This window comes from Pleurodeles waltl, chromosome 5, assembly GCF_031143425.1.
Source record: "Pleurodeles waltl isolate 20211129_DDA chromosome 5, aPleWal1.hap1.20221129, whole genome shotgun sequence".
NCBI classification, from domain to species: Eukaryota; Metazoa; Chordata; class Amphibia; order Caudata; family Salamandridae; genus Pleurodeles; species Pleurodeles waltl.
Genome location: NC_090444.1, coordinates 1,041,710,820 through 1,041,729,040, shown reverse-complemented (window position 1 = coordinate 1,041,729,040; position 18,221 = coordinate 1,041,710,820).

Sequence of the window (18,221 nt, the reverse complement as noted above, 5' to 3'; positions counted from 1 at the left end):
AATTACCAAATACAATCAGCATTCAAGGTAAGTCTTCGTCCTTCAGGTACCGGTTCGATCAGCATGGGGCAGACTTTAAGGGGCAAAGTTTAAGGCAAGTTTTCCTTGCCCACAGCAAGGAAAATGGGGGGACCAAAAGATATGGAATGGGCAAGGTAAAGTAAAGTTAAAGTTAAAGGGGGTCATTCTGACCTCGGCGGTAAAAGGCGCTTACAGCCGGTCAGGAGACTGCCATAACACCGCCGCGGCCGCGGTAAACCGCCACGGTCATTCTGACCCGCAACTTGAAAACCGCCAAAAACCCGACATCCACAAAAGTCCGCCACACCAAAGGTCAGCGAAAAAATGGCGATGACCAAACCTCCACCGTCACGCCAACAGAAATACACCCACACTATCACGACACACGAATGCACGCGGCGGTCTTTCAAACGCGGTATTCCATTGGCGGTACACACCGCCGCGCTCAAAATACACACACACATATAAAACACAGCCACATTGGTCATATTGAAACACACACACCTGAAACACATACTAACACCACTCCCACACACCCAATACAATATAAAACACACACCCACATCACCCACAAACCCCTACGACCCGAAATTATTGACGAAGGCTAGAGAGAGAGCACAGAATAGACAATCCCACAACACAGAGGCACACAACACCATCACCCACACAGAATCCACGCACCAAACACCACACACCACCACACGCACCACACTCATCACCACAAACGCCACCCCACACCTCATCCACACCACCCCATGGCACCCCAAAGACACCCCAGGTTCACTGACGCAGAACTCAGGGTCATGGTGGAGGAAATAGTCCGTGTAGAGCCCCAGCTCTTCGGGGCACAGGTGCAGCACACCACAATAGCCAGGAAGATGGAGCTATGGCAAAGGATAGTGGGCAGGGTCAACGCGGTGGGACAGCATCCACGCAATCGGGATGACATAAGGAAGCGCTGGAACGACCTACGGGGGAAGGTGCGTTCCATGGTATCAAGGCACCACATTGCGGTGCAGAAGACTGGCGGCGGACCCCCACCTACTCCCCCAGAATTTACAGCATGGGAGGAGGAAGTCTTGCACATCCTGCATCCTGAGGGCCTCGCAGGAGTAGGCGGAGGAATGGACTCTGGTAAGTCAAATCTTCACTACTGCTTCCCACCCCCACCCCACCTGCATGCCAGCACATACCCAGACCCTCACCCCCACCCCCATCACACCAACTCCTTGCAAATGGCTCACCATCACAACCCACCCATCCCAACAGCAAGCCCTGCATGCGACCACAAAGCATGGACACCCATCACCAAAGCATGCCCACTGCAGACACACATCACCCCCACAAGCCACCCTCACAAAAGCCCCCACAAGGGAATGCCTGCACTTGGGTACACGGACACCCACCCATCACACGAAATGCCACACACAGAAGCAATAACCATACCCTTATACCCCTGCAGGACCCGAACGCCACCACACCGCCACGGAGGGTACAGAGATGTCCATCCCACCCCCAGAAGAGGCCCCCAGCGATGACAGCAGCTCTGTCTCCCTGGACCCAGATGACCAGCCCGGCCCATCGGGGACCTCTGGACAGTCGGTTCCCCACAGACAGCCACAGGCTACACCAGACCCAACCCCCTCTGGGAACACCAGCACAGCTCCCACCCAGCGGGCCCATGCCTCTGTCTCCAGGACACGTCAATCAGCGGTGTGTCCACCACTACAGGGCACCCAGGTTGACCCACCACCCCAACAACAACAAGGACCTGGGGGCAGTGGTAGTGGGCACACCGTCCAGGGGACAGAGGCCCAGGAACACAGGGGAACTGGGAGGGCTGCTGTGCGACAGGGGGGGGAACAAGCCCAGGGAACCCACTCTCCAAGAGGCCTTCTCCTCCATCATGGGAGCATACCACCACTCCCAGGAGACGATGGCGACGGTACTGGCCAGGTTCCAGGAGATCCAGGCACTGCAGGAGGAACGGTACATGGGGTTCACAGAGGAACTGAGGAACATTGGTTCCGCAATGGGGACCATCGTCGTGGCCCTTAACCAGATAGTCACCACATTGCGGGACCATGTGGCACCCCAAAAGGCCCCTGTCACTAGCCCAGGCCAGGAACAGCCTACCACCTCCGCCGGCGCTAGTGGACAGGAGGCCCCCACACAACAACAGGCCACCAGAACCCCACCTCCTGCAGAAGAAGAACCACCCCGCAAGCGGAACCTGAGATCTCACAAGAAGACAGAGTAGGATTGCAAGACCCCCGCCAGCATAAGATACCCCCTGATGTCATCCCACTGTCCCACATTGTCACCCTGTCCAACCTTGAACTGCCCCTGCTCCATCCTTCCACAGGCATATGGACAATGCACCTGTGAGACTGAGAACTGGACTCTGCCATGGACATTACTCCACCCCCACCCATCACCGTTTTACAATCATGTACCTATATGTAGCACTTAAAATAAATCACTTATTGCACTTAAAATAACAGGAGTCTGCTTGTATTCTTAACAAATGTATTACACATAACGGTGCAATAATGTCCAGTTACTTTGTGATGACAACATACCAATTTCAATAAGCTTTAGTCCATGGGCAAACAAAGCAGAAGTCACGCAGTGGGTCATACAGCTCTGAAAAGGGAAGGGAAAGTCACAAATCAGTTAACAGGAACTGGGGGAAACACATACAGTAGAGATGCATGAGGCCTTAAGTAAATGTAAAATGGCGTGGGTGATTCTTACCTGTGTGCTACTGAAAATATTGTTGTATGACTGTATCCCTGTTGTCCGTGTCGTCCCCGTCGTCTTCCTCCTCTTCACTCTCCACAGGCTCCACAGCTGCTACAACACCACCATCTGGACCATCCTCCTGCAGAAAAGGCACCTGGCGTCGCAAAGCAAGATTGTGAAGCATACAGCAGGCCACGATGATATTGCACACCTTCTTTGGTGAGTACATTAGGGATCCACCTGTCATATGCAGGCACCTAAACCTGGCCTTCAGGACCCCGAAGGTCCTTTCTATGATCCTCCTAGTTCGCCCATGGGCCTCATTGTACCGTTCCTCTGCCCTGGTCCGGGGATTCCTCACTTGGGTCAGTAGCCACAACAGGTTGGGGTCACCAGAGTCACCAATTAGCCACACACGGTGTCTCTGTAGCTGTTCCATCACATAAGGGATGCTGCTATTTCGCATGACATACGCGTCATGCACTGACCCAGGGAACTTGGCATTTACATGGGAGATGTACTGGTCAGCCAAACAGACCACCTGGACATTCATCGAATGATAACTTTTTCTGTTTCTGTACACCTTCTCACTTTCTTTGGGGGGAACCAAAGCCACATGGGTCCCATCAATGGCACCAATGATGTTGGGGATATGTCCAAGGGCATAGAAATCACCCTTCACTGTAGCCAAATCGCCCACCTCAGGGAAAATAATGTAGCTCTGCATGTATTTCATCAGGGCAGACAACACTCTGGACAAAACCTTTGAAAACATAGGCTGAGACATCCCAGATGACATGGCCACTGTTGTCTGAAAAGACCCACTTGCCAAAAAATGGAGTACTGACAGAACCTGCACCAGAGGGGGAATCCCTGTGGGTTGGCGGATGGGGGACATCAGGTCTGGCTCCAGCTGGGCACATAGTTCATGTATAGTGGCTCTGTCAAGCCTGTATGTAAGTATATGTCGTTCTTCCATTGTCGACAGGTCCACCAGCGGTCGGTACACGGGAGGATTCATCCTTCTCCTCGCAAGTCCCAGCGGACGGTGCCTAGGAAGGACAACATGGAGCACAGAGTCAAGCAACCCACAGGTTCGTTCACACAGCTTGCACAGTACACGAATCGCTATGCATTGAAAGGCTTGTATGAGTGGCAATGCAAGGCCTAGGCCTGTGTGACGCAGTAGAAATTATGCCATGTGGGCCCTTGAAATGGCAGCTGCCTGACCTGTGAAGTGTGACAGTGGGATGTGAGGTCAATGCGCTGGTGTGGCACACCGTGGCAGTAGGCGGTCGAAGACCGCGGTGCTAAGCCGCATTGATTAACATTGCACCCTATGGGTTTCAGTAGCCAATGAGGATGTGCGCCGGCGGTCGCGGTACGCACCGCAGCGGTACGCACCACCGCTGGCATGACCGCCATTTTCTATCTGATTAATCACTCGAGACCTGATCATCCACAGGAGAGGACCGATACTGCAAGTGCTGCTGTGACCTCGGTCTGGGAGATACAATGGCTGCTGCGACTGGGGAAAGGGCCCCTGCCTTCACTTCAGAAGAATTGGAGAAACTTGTTGATGGGGTCCTCCCCCAGTATGCACTACTCTACGGTCCTCCAGACCAACAGGTTAGTACACAGGGTGCGCGTTGAATGGGCTATGCCTGTGTTGAGTGGGGTGGATGTAAGATGGTGGGGAGGGGAGCGAATGAGGGGTGCAACGCACAACAGATGAGAGCATGTGCCACATGGCAAGGTTGGGGAGGGGGGGGCCACTCACATTGACCAGGCAGAAAAGTGATGATATTTCCTTTCCCACCCTGTACATGTCACATAGGTCAGCGCCCATCAGAAGATCGACATTTGGCGTGCCATCGCCAAGGACGTCCGGGCCCTGGGGGTCCACAACAGACGGGGCACCCACTGCCGCAAGAGGTGGGAGGACATCCGCTGCGGGACCAGAAAGACCGCCGAGTCTCTGCTGGGGATGGCCTCCCAACGTAGGAGGGGTGCCAGCCGCCAATTGACCCCCCTGATGTCCCGGATCCTGGCGGTGGCCTACCCCGATTTGGATGGGCGCGTGAGGACATCACAGCAGACACAAGGGGGTGAGTATCAGCACATTCTGCTATCTTTGCGCGCAGTGAAGGTGTCTGGGTGGGGGAGGAGGGCTGTGGCTATCTCTAGGCCAGGGCGCATTCTGTAGGCTAGGCCCCTTCGTTAGGCATGGCCCTGTGCCCCCGCCCCCCACCTCTGTAGGGTGCCAAGTACAGCTATTCATAGTCCGGCCTCACCCATGTGTGCTTTTGTCGTCCATAGACCTGTAGGCCTAGTCACAATAACTGAGTAGTGTACCCTGATTGCGCGGCCTAGTGCAGGGGGCTTCTGTGTCTGTCCTCTCCGACAACGGTGTTGCCAATGCATGCACTCAACCTGTCTTCATTTCTCCCCCCCCCCCATTTTCTTTGTCTTCCTGTTCATGTGTGCATTAGCATCATCAGGCGGAGGAGAAGTGGCATCGGCGCACGAGGGAGCTGCATCTCACATGGCCCCGGAGGGCCATGCAACAGACTCTGAGTACACCAGTGAGACGGAGGGCGAGGGGAGCTCCACAACGGGGACCCGTGGAGACGTCAGCGACACCGACACGTCCTCGGAAGGGAGCTCCCTTGCGGTGGCGGCAACATCCGTGCCCACCGCCACAACAGGTACAGCCGCCACCCAGCGCACCAGCCCCGCCCTCCCAGCAGCCCCTCAGCGTTCGCCCCGTGCCCGCTCGCCCAGGAAGGTGGGCATCTCCTTCACCCCAGGCACCTCAGGCCCTGCCCCAGTTACCCCTGCTGCCCTCAGTGAGGAGGTCATTGACCTCCTCAGGACCATCATTGTTGGGCAGTCTACCCTTTTGAATGCCATCCAGGGTGTAGAAAGGGAGGTGCATCGGAGCAATGCATACCTGGAGGGCATTCATTCGGGTCAGGCTGCCCATCAGCGATCGTTCAACGCTCTGGCCTCAGCACTGACGGCAGCCATTGTCCCTGTCTCCAGCCTCCCTCTTCTAACTCCCTCCACCCAGTCCCAGTCTCCTGTTCCTCTGCCTATCCCATCCACACCATCAGACCAGCCTGCACACACCTCTACACCCAAGGGCAGCTCATCCAGACATAAGCACCACAGATCCCACAAGCATTCACCCAAGCAACATCCAGATGCAGACATGCCAACAGTCACTACCACCTCTGTGTCCCCCACCTCCTCATCTCCCTCCTCCCTCCCTGTGACGTCTCCACTCACACCTGCATGCACACCACCATCAGCCAGTACTTCCATCACCAGCTCACCCTCCAGTACAGTCTGTACACTTGCAGTCACCACCCCCACTGCCATTTACACGTCCCCTGTGTCCTCTCCCAGTGTGTCTGTCACCCCCTCTTCCAAACCACACAAACGCAGGCAGCCACCCACCCAACAGCCATCCACCTCACGACAGCCTCCGTCACAAGCACCTGCACCCAAAGACAGCACACTTGACTCTCCTACAACCACATCCTCTTCCGCCACTCCCATACCCACTACACCTACCCGTCCCTGCCTTTCCAAAGTGCTTTTCCTTTCCAACCTTGACTTCGTTCCAACCACTGACCCACCCCCTCCATCTGGTAAGAGTCCAAAAAGCACCTCAGCCACCACCAGCCCTGCATCTACTAGGACCATAGTGCAGGGCTATTGGAGTCCACCAGCTCCTAGGGCAGGAACATCGGGCAGCAGCAAGGGGACAGCCAGCCCACCCCCTGGGAAGAGGACAAAAAAAACTAAGGGCCGGCGCGACAAGCCTGAGACGGCTGCCACCAAGGACAGTAGCCTTTGCCCGTCACCTGCCACATCATCAAAGGGAGGCAAGGGCCACAGAGCTTCAGCGAAGGAGGGCAAGGGCAGCAGGGCGGAGAAGTCAGGCAGCAGGCGAGCTGCCCAGGAGGGCCCCACCAGCCCCATTCCGGTTGTGACGGACGACACCCACGGGCCCAGGACTCCATCACAGGAGGGCCCTGCGACCGCAAGGTCGGATGGCGACTGAGCGGGCAGTGTTGGCCAGTTCTGGCTCCCTAGAAACACAGGACAAGCACCACTGAACAGGGCCCTGCCGTGAGAAGAACCGCTGAACAGGGCCCCGCCGTGAGAAGCACCGCTGAACAGGGCCCCGCCGTGACAAGAACCGCTGAACAGGGGCCGCCATGAGAAGCACCGCTGAACAGGGCCCCGAACAGGGCCCCGCCGTGAGAAGCACCGCTGAACAGGGCCCCGCCGTGAGAAGCACCGCTGAACAGGGCCCGCCGTGACAAGAACTGCTGAACAGGGGCCGCCGTGAGAAGCACCGCTGAACAGGGCCCCGAACAGGGCCCCGCCGTGACAACAACCACTGAACAGGGGCCACCGTGAGAAGCACCGCTGAACAGGGCCCCGCCGTGACAAGAACCGCTGAACAGGGCCCCGCCAAGACAAGCACCGCTGAACAGGGCCCCGCCAAGACAAGCACCGCTCCGCTGTGCCCTTCCTGTCAAGCACCACTCTGCTGGGCACCGCCGTCTCAAGCACCGCTCCGCTGGGCCCTTCCTGTCAAGCACCGCTCCGCTGGGCACCGCCGTCTCAAGCACCGCTCCGCTGGGCCCTTCCTGTCAAGCACCGCTCCGCTGGGCCCTTCATCTCAAGCACCGCTCCGCTGGGCACCGCCGTCTCAAGCACCGCTCCGCTGGGCCCTTCCTGTCAAGCACCGCTCCGCTGGGCCCTTCCTGTCAAGCACCGCTCCGCTGGGCACCGCCGTCTCAAGCACCGCTCCGCTGGGCCCTTCATCTCAAGCACCGCTCCGCTGGGCCCTTCATCTCAAGCACCGCTCCGCTGGGCACCGCCGTCTCAAGCACCGCTCCGCTGGGCCCTTCCTGTCAAGCACCGCTCCGCTGGGCCCTTCCTGTCAAGCACCGCTCCGCTGGGCACCGCCGTCTCAAGCACCGCTCCGCTGGGCCCTTCCTGTCAAGCACCGCTCCACTGGGCCCTTCCTGTCAAGCACCGCTCCGCTGGGCAACGCCGTCTCAAGCACGCTGGCCCATTGACAGTGCCGGTTTTGTGTCGAGCAGGGCTTCACGGAGCACTCTGGGCACCATGCCTCCTCCATTAACAGTGGAGTCGGTAATCCATCTGATGGACTGTGGCTTGGCACTTCCCAGGATGGAACAGTGGGCAAGCCACCCACTGTAGAGACTTGAGAGACTGTGGCTTTGCACTCCCCAGGATGGCACAGTGGGCAACCCACCCACTGTAGAGACTTGTGAGACTGTGGCTTTGCACTCCCCAGGATGGCACAGTGGGCAACCCACCCACTGTAGAGACTTGTGAGACTGTGGCGTTGCACTCCCCAGGATGGCACAGTGGGCATGCCACCCACTGTAGAGACTTGAGAGACTGTGGCTTTGCACTCCCCAGGATGGCACAGTGGGCAACCCACCCACTGTAGAGACTTGTGAGACTGTGGCTTTGCACTCCCCAGGATGGCACAGTGGGCATGCCACCCAGTGTAGAGACTTGTGAGACTGTGGCTTTGCACTCCCCAGGATGGCACAGTGGGCAACCCACCCACTGTAGAGACTTGTGAGACTGTGGCTTTGCACTCCCCAGGATGGCACAGTGGGCATGCCACCCAAATCAAATCAAATCAAATCAAATCATTAACATTTATAAAGCGCGCTACTCACCCGTGCGGGTCTCAAGGCGCTAGGGGAAAAGGGGGGATTATCGCTGCTCGAACAGAAAGTGGAGTGGTCCTGGGTGGTCCTGAGGCTGGTGGGGAGGGAGTTCCAGGTCTTGGCCGCCAGGAAGGAGAAAGATCTCCCACCCGCCGTGGAGCGGCGGATGCGAGGGACAGCAGCGAGTGCGAGGCCAGAGGAGCGGAGGAGGCGGGTGGGGACGTAGAAGCTGAGGCGTCTGTTGAGGTATTCCGGTCCCTTGTCGTGGAGGGCTTTGTGTGCGTGGGTGAGAAGTCGGAAGGTGATCCTTTTGCTGACTGGGAGCCAATGCAGGTGTCTCAGGTGTGCGGAGATGTGGCTGCTGCGGGGTACGTCGAGGATGAGGCGGGCCGAGGCGTTTTGAATGCGTTGCAGGCGATTTTGGAGTTTGGCTGTGGTCCCGGCATAGAGGGTGTTGCCGTAGTCCAGGCGGCTCGTGACGAGGGCGTGGGTCACGGTTTTTCTGGTGTCGGTGGGGATCCAGCGGAAGATCTTGCGGAGCATGCGGAGGGTGAGGAAGCAGGCGGAGGACACGGCGTTGACTTGCTTGGTCATGGTGAGAAGAGGGTCCAAGATGAAGCCGAGGTTGCGGGCGTGGTCTGTGGGGGTCGGTGCGGTGCCGAGGGTCGTGGGCCACCAGGAGTCGTCCCAGGCGTACGGGGTGTTGCCGAGGATGAGGACTTCTGTTTTTTCAGAGTTCAGCTTTAGGCGGCTGAGTCTCATCCAATCTGCGACGTCCTTCATACCCTCTTGTAGGTTGGTCTTGGCGCTGGCGGGGTCCTTGGTGAGGGAGAGTATAAGTTGGGTGTCGTCGGCATAGGAGGTGATGATGATGTCGTGCTTGCGTACGATGTTGGCGAGGGGGCTCATGTAGACATTGAAGAGTGTCGCGCTGAGTGATGAGCCTTGAGGTACGCCGCAGATGATCTCGGTGGGTTCTGAGCGAAACGGAGGGAGGTAAACTCTTTGGGAACGGTTTGCGAGGAAGGAGGCGATCCAGTCCAGGGCCTGGCCTTGGATCCCGGTGGAGCGGAGGCGGGTGATTAGGGTGCGGTGACAGACGGTGTCAAAGGCAGCCGAGAGGTCGAGGAGAATGAGGGCGACTGTTTCACCGTTGTCCATCAGGGTTCTGATTTCGTCTGTGACTGAGATGAGGGCGGTTTCAGTGCTGTGGTTGGTTCGGAATCCGGTTTGTGAGGGGTCGAGCAGGTTGTTGTCTTCCAGGAAGGTGGTCAGCTGTTTGTTGACGGTCTTCTCTATTACTTTGGCTGGGAAAGGCAGAAGAGAGATGGGGCGGAAGTTTTTCAGGTCGCTCGGGTCAGCCGTAGGTTTCTTTAGTAGGGCGTTGACTTCGGCGTGTTTCCAGCATTCGGGGAAGGTAGCAGAAGAAAAAGAAGAGTTGATGACGGTCTGGGGGTGCGGGGCGATGATGTCGTCGGCTTTGTTAAAGATGAAGTGCGGGCAGGGGTCCGAAGGGGCGCCGGAGTGGATAGAGTTCATGATGGATTTGGTTTCTTCCGTGTTGATGTGGGTCCAGTTGTTGAGGGTGATGGCCGGGGATGCGGGTTCGGTGGTGTTTGGTTGGGTCTGGTGTCCGAAGCTGTCGTGGAGGTCGCTGATCTTGTGATGGAAGAAAGTGGCGAGGGATTCGCACAAATCCTGTGAGGGCGTGACGGCGTTGGCGTTGGCGCTGGGGTTGGAGAACTCTTTGACGATGCTGAAGAGTTCTCTGCTGTTGTGGCTGTTTTTGTCCAGTCTGTCGGTGAAAAAGTTCCTTTTGGCAGTGCGGATCAGGTGGTGGTGTTCGCGGGTAGCGTTCTTGAGGGCGGTCATGTTGTCAGCGGTGTGGTCCTTGCACCAGGCTTTCTCAAGGGCGCGACAAGTTTTCTTTGATTCTTTGAGGGTGTCAGAGAACCAGAGAGGTTTTTTGGTGTTGGTCTGTCGATGCGTGCATTTGAGGGGAGCAAGGTTGTCTGCGCAGTTGGAGATCCAGTTTGTGAGGTTGAGGGCTGCGTCGTTGGGGTCGGTGGTGAGGGTGGGTTGGTTGGCGGCGAGTGCGGAGAAGAGTTGCTCTTCAGGGATCTTGTTCCACTGTCGACGAGGGATGGGTTGAGTGCGGAGGTGGCGGGTCTCACGTCGGAATGTGAAGTGGACGCAGCTGTGGTCGGTCCAGTGTAGGGCGGAGGTGTGGCTGAAGAAGACATGTTTGCTGGCGGAGAAGATAGGGTCGAGCGTGTGTCCGGCGATGTGGGTGGCGGTGTTCACCAGTTGTTTGAGGCCGAGGTTGGCGAGGTTGTCGAGCAGGGTGGTGGTGTTGGGGTCGTTGTTTTGTTCCAGATGGAAGTTGAGGTCACCTAGGAGGATGTAGTCCGGTGAGGCGAGGGCGTGCGGGGAGATGAAGTCGGCGATGGCGTCGCTGAAAGGGGCGCGTGGTCCAGGAGGACGGTAGACGAGGGATCCTCTGAGGGTGGTCCTCGGGTCGGTGCGAATCTGAAAATGCAGGTGTTCAGCGGCGAGAGGGGTGTCTTCGGTGGAGGTGGTGACGCTGATGGAGTCTTTGAAGACGATGGCGATACCTCCTCCTGCTTGGTTGGTGCGGTCTTTCCTGGAGATCTTGTAGCTTTCGGGGATGGCGGTGGCGATGTCTGGAGCAGAGGAGGCGTTCATCCAGGTCTCCGTGATGAAGGCGACGTCCGGTGCTGTGGAGTCCAGGAGGTCCCAGAGTTCAACGGCGTGTTTGTGGACGGAGCGAGCGTTGACTAGGATGCACTTGATGTGGTTGATGGCGCGTGGGCTTGTGGTCGTGGTAGTTGCGTGGTGGAAGATGCGTTTGCAGGAGTTGCAGGCGAAGGGTCCATGGGTGCGTTTGGGGTGAGCTTGGAAGCAGGTGTTGGAGCGTCCTGGGTTGAGAGCGTGGAGGGTGGTGGGGTCGTAGCGGATCAGCGGGGCTTGGGAGAGCTGGGGACCAGGGGTCGTGGCGCTGGGCACGGGCCAGGCGCAGACAGGCGCAGACGGGCTTGCCTCTGGCGCGCCTCCGGCGCGCCAGTTGCGCGGACGCGCAGCGGCCGCCATATGAGGTAGGAGGGGGGGGGAGGGGTCAGCTGGGGGCGAATGGGAGCTGGGGGGCGGGGGCGTGCAGGAGGTCGCGGCGGGAAAGCGCGAGGGAGGGGGGACAGGTAGAGTGAGAAGAGCTGGGGAGGGGGGTTTAAGGGTGGAGGGGGGTGAGTGTTAGGAGGTTTAGGAGATTAGGGAGAAAGATAGGAGTAGGGTTGTGAAGATAGGGGAGGGGGGGTTGTAGAGGTGGGTGAGGGTGAGAGGTAGAGTGAGAGGATAGGAAGATAGGTAATAGAGGGGGTGGCGGGAAGGGGGGTAGAGATAGAGAAATAGATAGAGAAAATAGATAGAGAAATCGATAGATAGAGAAATAGATAGAGAGATAGGAAGATAGGAGGAGGTGGAGAGTGAGGGAGTTAGATAGTGGGATAGAGAGATAGAGAGATAGGTAGATAGGAGGAGTGAGGGAGGTAGATAGTGAACGGGTTAGATAGGGGAGATAGAGAGGGGGATGCGAGTGAGGGAGGGGGATGAGGCAGGAGCAGGAGGGCAGGCGCGGGGAGAAGAAGACGGAGGAGGCAGAGGAGCCGAAGGCAGAAGATAGAAGACAGAAGACCAGAAGACCGGAAGAACAGAAGACCGGAAGAACAGAAGAACAGAAGACCGGAAGAACAGAAGAAAGGAAGACCAGAAGAACAGAAGAACACAGAAGAACACAGAAGAACACAGAAGAAGATACAGAAAACGAAGAACAGAGGGCAGAAGACCACAGAAGAAGATGGGGAAGAAGAGAGGCGACAGGAGAGGCTGAGAAGCACACAGAAGAAGAGAGAAGACGGGGAAAAGAAGAGTACAGAAGAAGATTACAGACGAGGAGCGAGGAGGAAGAACAGAGAAGAAGAAAAGAAGAAAAGAAGCAGGAGCAGGAGAGAGGGTGAGTAGCGCGGGGCAGAGCGAGGGGCTGGGAGGTTGGGGGTACTTACTGTGAGGTGGGTCTCAGGAACTCAGGAACCTGGAGGAGCTGCAGCGGCAGGGGGAGCGACCTACCCTTGGGTCAAGTGTTGCTACCACTGTCGCGCAGCGGCCGCCATATGAGGTAGGAGGGGGGGGGAGGGGGTCAGCTGGGGCGAATGGGAGCTGGGGGGCGGGGGCGTGCAGGAGGTCGCGGCGGGAAAGCGCGAGGGAGGGGGGGACAGGTAGAGAGAGAAGAGCTGGGGGAGGGGGGTTTAAGGGTGGAGGGGGGTGAGTGTTAGGAGGTTTAGGAGATTAGGGAGAAAGATAGGAGTAGGGTTGTGAAGATAGGGGAGGGGGGTTGTAGAGGTGGGTGAGGGTGAGAGGTAGAGTGAGAGGATAGGAAGATAGGTAATAGAGGGGGTGGCGGGAAGGGGGGGAGAGATAGAGAAATAGATAGAGAAAATAGATAGATAGAGAAATCGATAGAGAAATAGATAGAGAAATAGGAAGATAGGAGGAGGTGGAAAGTGAGGGAGTTAGATAGTGAGATAGAGAGATAGAGCGATAGGTAGATAGGAGGAGTGAGGGAGGTAGATAGTGAACTGGTTAGATAGGGGAGATAGAGAGGGGGATGCGAGTGAGGGAGGGGGATGAGGCAGGAGCAGGAGGGCAGGCACGGGGAGAAGAAGACGGAGGAGGCAGAGGAGCCGAAGGCAGAAGATAGAAGACAGAAGACCAGAAGACCAGAAGACCGGAAGAACAGAAGAAAGGAAGACCGGAAGAACAGAAGAACACAGAAGAACACAGAAGAACACAGAGGAACACAGAAGAACACAGAAGAACACAGAAGAACACAGAAGAAGATACAGAAAACGAAGAACAGAGGGCAGAAGACCACAGAAGAAGATGGGGAAGAAGAGAGGCGACAGGAGAGGCTGAGAAGCACACAGAAGAAGAGAGAAGACGGGGAAAAGAAGAGTACAGAAGAAGATTACAGACGAGGAGCGAGGAGGAAGAACAGAGAAGAAGAAAAGAAGAAAAGAAGCAGGAGAGAGGGTGAGTAGCGCGGGGCAGAGCGAGGGGCTGGGAGGTGGGGGGTACTTACTGTGAGGTGGGTCTCAGGAACTCAGGAACCTGGAGGAGCTGGAGGAGCTGCAGCGGCAGGGGGAGCGACCTACCCTTGGGTCAAGGGTCGCTACCACTGTCGCGCAGCGGCCGCCTTATGAGGTAGGGGGGGGAGGGGTCAGCTGGGGGCGAATGGGAGCTGGGGGGTGGGGGCGTGCAGGAGGTCGTGGCGGGAAAGCGTGAGGGGGGGACAGGTAGAGTGAGAAGAGCTGGGGGAGGGTGGTTTAAGGGTGAAGGGGGTGAGTGTTAGGAGGTTTAGGAGATTAGGGAGAAAGATAGGAGTAGGGTTGTGAAGATAGGGGAGGGGGGGTTGTAGAGGTGGGTGAGGGTGAGAGGTAGAGTGAGAGGATAGGAAGATAGGTAATAGAGGGGGTGGCGGGAAGGGGGGGAGAGATAGAGAAATAGATAGAGAAAATAGATAGAGAAATCGATAGATAGAGAAATAGATAGAGAGATAGGAAGATAGGAGGAGGTGGAGAGTGAGGGAGTTAGATAGTGAGATAGAGAGATAGAGAGATAGGTAGATAGGAGGAGTGAGGGAGGTAGATAGGGAACGTGTTAGATAGGGGAGATAGAGAGGGGGATGCGAGTGAGGGAGGGGGATGAGGCAGGAGCAGAAGGGCAGGCGCGGGGAGAAGAAGACGGAGGAGGCAGAGGAGCCGAAGGCAGAAGATAGAAGACAGAAGACCAGAAGACCAGAAGACCGGAAGAACAGAAGACCGGAAGAACAGAAGAAAGGAAGACCGGAAGAACAGAAGAACACAGAGGAACACAGAAGAACACAGAAGAACACAGAAGAAGATACAGAAAACGAAGAACAGAGGGCAGAAGACCACAGAAGAAGATGGGGAAGAAGAGAGGTGACAGGAGAGGCTGAGAACCACACAGAAGAAGAGAGAAGACGGGGAAAAGAAGAGTACAGAAGAAGATTACAGACGAGGAGCGAGGAGGAAGAACAGAGAAGAAGAAAAGAAGCAGGAGCAGGAGAGAGGGTGAGTAGCGCGGGGCAGAGCGAGGGGCTGGGAGGTGGGGGTTACTTACTTTGAGGTGGGTCTCAGGAACCTGGAGGAGTTGGAGGAGCTGCAGCAGCAGGGGGAGCGACCTACCCCCCCGCTGTAGAGACTTGAGAGACTGTGGCTTTGCACTCCCCAGGATGGCACAGTGGGCAGCCCACCCACTGTAGAGACTTGTGAGACTGTGGCTTTGCACTCCCCAGGATGGCACAGTGGGCATGCCACCCACTGTAGAGACTTGAGAGACTGTGGCTTTGCACTCCCCAGGATGGCACAGTGGGCAACCCACCCACTGTAGAGACTTGAGAGACTGTGGCTTTGCACTCCCCAGGATGGCACAGTGGGCATGGAGGCCCCTCGTGGATCTGGCGTCGTGGACTCATGTGCTGAGGTGCCCCTCCTTCCCTTCCCCCTGAGGTGCCTGTAGTTTTATCATCTGATGCCCCAGCAGTGTTCTCTCCAATGGTATCTGGTCTCCTGTGTGGGCTTTGCCCATGTGTTTGTGTACATTGGCCCACGGACTATGGAACTTTTAAAGAATGGGCAGGACTTATTGCCTATGTATATATTTTTAACTATGTTCATTCTTTATTTTGTATCATTCATATTGCATATTTCCCATAACTTCAATAGAGCTATATTATACATAAATTTTAAAGATCATTTTAATTATGTCTTTGCATTATTCCGGGGGGTTTGGGAGGTGTCACTCTGACTTGTTGCTCTGCATTGGTGTGTAGGTATTTGGGGTGGGAGGCTGGGTGTATGGCGTATGTGTGTGCCCGTAAGCTTTCCTCCTCCCCCCTCCCCTGTGTCGTAGGTGCAGTACTCACCGTTGTCGTCTGCGCCGGTGTTCGTACTCCTGGTAGATGAGCAGGTAGACAATAGCTGGTAGGATGTTTAATTCGGGTTCCATGCTGTCCTCCTTCCTCGTGGAGTGTTTATCGGTGAGCGTTTTCCCCTTCGTAGTCGTAGTTCCGCCGTGTTTTTATCGGCGGGGCTCCCGCCCCGGAAAAGGTGGCGGATTGGTGAGTTGTGATAGGGTGGGCGGTACATTGTCTGCCGCCTGTCTGTTGGCGGTGACCGCCGTGCTGTTTGTCTGTCCCACCGTGGCGGTCGGAGTGTTAAAGTGGCGGCCTGTGTTGGCGGTTCCCACCAGGGTCAGAATTCCATTTTTTTGACCGCCTGCCTGTTGGCGGGTTGGCTGCCGCTTTATCACCGACCGCCAGGGTTGGAATGACCCCCAAAGTCTCTAGGGTGAGAATTCTTTAAAGTCTCTCTCTCTCTCTCTCTCTCTCTCTGGAATAGAGAAAAAGCATCAAAGGGTCATCAAAATGGCTTCTTGAATCTTGCTTCAAAATGGCATCAAGAAAATGGCTGACTTGTCTTTGTCCTGTGGGTTTAAGTAAGAAACGTTCCAAATTCTTCAGGGTCTTCCTTTGGAGGGTCCATGGGGTGGTTTCTCTTTCACCAATGAATAGTGTCTTTCTCTTAATGTTCACCTACGCATAAGGTGTCCTTGGAGTTTTGGAACACAAGTAGCAACAAAGTTGCCAATTTATTCTGCATCAGTGTCTTTATTGTCTGCACCTGCAGAAACTGACCTTGCTTCAAAGGGGATGAAACTTGCCTAGCACGAAACCTTGAGATAAGTTAGTAATTTCTACTGGAAAAATACAGCTTTTAAAGTTTAACACGCATCTTTGTTAATACAAGTGAAAACCACGCAGTTAAATTTGAGACCAGGCAACTAGGCCAAAGCCTCTGCTAAATTTAAGCTAAGCATATTTACTGTTTCAACAGGAAAATCATAAAATACACCTGCAATTATGAAGGATTACTACATTGTCGATTCTTCATGATTAATTAAGCTTGTTTATAATAATGGCGAACTATTTCGTGGGCACATTTTCCTACATACATTATTTTTTCTTTGCTAAAATCACATTGTCTTATACGATTTTGTTACATGATATATGAATGTTTATTAGCCATTCTTTTTCTGCTTCATCACTGTGTCTTCAGCTTCTTGGGCTTTCCAGCAGCAGGCAGAGCACAGGGCGAGGGAGAGAGAGGAATGGGATCATAGAGAGAGAAAGAGAAGAACTTGGCAGAGGGCACAATTTTGCCAGGACTGCTTTCGGTTTTTTCCACCTCAGGGTCATGTCTTGTGCGCTAACTTATAATAATTTCAGATGCACTTAATGGAGTTCTGTCACTTCGTGATGACTGGCATAACTAGAAGCAGAGAGAGAGAAGTGACTGGTTTTCACTTCATTGAGAAGCATCAATACCACTGCACAGGAGAGACATGTAAACAAGTTCAATGCTAAATGTAGGCACCTGGGTGATGACGAGTTGAGAACTGTAGGCCATACTTAGTGAAACAGGTTCATTCTGAGAAAAGGCAATGACTTGCTGCCCTGAACACATATGGATGCTGGGAAAACAGGGTTAGTTTCATAAGTGATGCTGCCACTGAAATAATACGTAAGGTATGGGTATTTGTATGGCTTCTCTAAACTGACGCCTCAAAGAAGTGGGAATACATCAGGGCTGGCTGAGAAAAGCTGGAAGAGTTACCTAATAGGTGCCATAGGCCATCACAATAACAAAATTAAGAGATTGGAGATGGAAAACAGCGCATGAAATCTATCAGCAGCATACCAAGCCGGTGGCAGAACACCCACCTCCTTCTCATTACTGAATAGAAACAACCTTAAACACAAAAATGGAGTACCAAGGACACCCCTTCGACCATTTTAGTCACACAGAAAACAGGTCCATCCACCCTTATTTTGGTTGTCCTAAATCTAGGAAAAAGCTCCACCAAATTATAAACACTATCCTTGTGCATTGCTTGCATGGTCTGGGGGAAATATTATTCTATGCTTCACCTCACATATGACTACTGTGGAGCTGATTTTCCTCTCTCACAATTCCATTCAAAGAAACAGATGACACTCGCTCACTCATTCAGAAAACTCTTGTGATTCGACCATATCATCTTGCTGTTTCCCTTCCCACTTCTCCCCTTCTCCACAAATACAGTTCAATCATCCCTCATTACTCATTTATTCGCAGCAGTCCTCCACTTTATAGGCCCAGCAGACCCACATGAACAAGAGCTATTCCAGCAAGCAGGGTCAAGCTTGGACCGAAAATAGGCTGAGGCAACAAAATAAAAGTGGCCCCATTAGTGAATTAGGTAGCTAAGAAAAGTGGCCCAGGTTTTCAAATCGAGGCACTTTTGAGCTTGTAGAGACATGCCGTATGTGTGTTTTGCAAAGTATGAGACTGCATGCATTTGTGGTTGCTGCAGGCAGTGTTTGTTTTAATATCTGGCAATTTAACAGTAACACCCCACCCACCAGACCATAAAAGAGGCCCGCTAACAACAAGTAATCTGGCCCACATACTGACCTGTCAGACCAGCTCATCAGGCACTGGCTGATTCCACTATCGGCTGACACGCTTTCCATCCCATTTTATAGGATCTCAATTCCATGCACATTGACCTGATATGTTGCAGCAGCTG